Raw genomic sequence first — 257 nt, 5'->3', positions numbered from 1 at the left:
GGTACCCAAAACTTCAATAAAAGAGCAGTTTCCTTGGCCTCCGGGTCCCAAGAGTGCGAGGATGGCAGTGCACGAGACCCAGTCTCCACACGGCCGACCCCTCTCATTTCGCCTATGGGCAGCAGGGTCAGGTTCAGGGACGCTATGCCTCCTCGCGAGCCCTCTGCCCAGCTGTGGAGCCAGGTAAGTGGCGCGCCGCGCACTCAGAGCCCACCCTGGGACGCACGGCCTCCCGGGTTGGGTCCCTGTGTTCCACT

Source organism: Sinocyclocheilus grahami, unplaced genomic scaffold, assembly GCF_001515645.1.
Source record: "Sinocyclocheilus grahami isolate Dianchi unplaced genomic scaffold, SAMN03320097.WGS_v1.1 scaffold1003.1, whole genome shotgun sequence".
Classification (NCBI taxonomy): Eukaryota; Metazoa; Chordata; class Actinopteri; order Cypriniformes; family Cyprinidae; genus Sinocyclocheilus; species Sinocyclocheilus grahami.
This window is presented reverse-complemented; position numbering follows the sequence as displayed.